Here is a 923-nt window from a genome sequence, read left to right on the forward strand (position 1 = left end):
TCCTGCGTTTGCTTTGGTGTAACTGGCTTCCCCTGCATGGGCGAATGTGAAGAAGATCCTTAGTAAGTCATTGAAGAAAACCGAGAAGAGGTCGGAGTGGCCTCTGTCGTTCATCAGCGATCCAGTCAGGCAGTACTCCTCTGGAAAGCGCCGTTCGTTCACATCGATTGGCTTTTTTTTGCCTTCATTCGTGCAAGTAGTAAAAGCAGACGCCCATATTCTGCCGTGACCCGGATTTGAACCAGGGTTGTTGCGGCCACAACACAAAGTACTGACCACTATACGATCACGGCGAGTTACAGATACACACGTTGCAGGGTGGAAAAGGCTGTGCTCTCTTCGTGTGACATAATTCGGAAAAGTCCTGACGTTGCATTTCAACTGAGCCCCAGTATACATCGACTCTTCGACAATCTGAGTGACAACTCTCTTGCGTGTTTTCTCATATGTAGTTTGCTTGCATGATGCCGGGAACAGCGTGGTTGTTCTCTGCCATATGGTCTAGGGGTTAGGATTCCTGGTTTTCACCCAGGCTCGACTCCCGGTATGAGAACGTGTCGGTTTTGCCTCCTGCTTTCCAAAAGATCAGCACCGTGTACGAAGGAGCCGCATTAAAACCACTCGAACGTGCAAAACGTGACCAGGGTAAAGTTAGCTTGAAGTTAGAGAATGATTTTGGCGCGCCTGTAGGGCTTTCGCGAAATCTCTTAGAATTACAAAAACACATGCTTTGTGTATAAAATACAGTGTGAATGCTTTCTCAGCCTTCACTTTGTCATCTTTATGACGTTTTTTTGACCACACTCGAATATTCTTTTGTCCATATTTTCGCAATGGAAGCATAGAACGCCTTCAAACCAAATGCATTTTAAAGACCACGACTTGTGGATATTTCCACAGTCTCAACACCAAACTATCAGTGT

At 46.0% G+C, this 923-nt stretch overlaps 1 non-coding gene across 1 annotated transcript; it reads right to left on the reverse strand.

Annotated features, from left to right (window-relative positions):
• Positions 1 to 221: 221 nt before the first annotated feature.
• On the reverse strand, positions 222 to 293 carry trnah-gug (transfer RNA histidin (anticodon GUG)). Its single transcript has one exon. It is a non-coding gene; the product is annotated as a tRNA-His (tRNA).
• Positions 294 to 923: the final 630 nt, after the last annotated feature.

This window comes from Lepisosteus platostomus, chromosome 5 (genome assembly GCF_059453375.1).
Source record: "Lepisosteus platostomus isolate fLepPlt1 chromosome 5, fLepPlt1.hap1, whole genome shotgun sequence".
Lineage (NCBI taxonomy): Eukaryota > Metazoa > Chordata > Actinopteri > Semionotiformes > Lepisosteidae > Lepisosteus > Lepisosteus platostomus.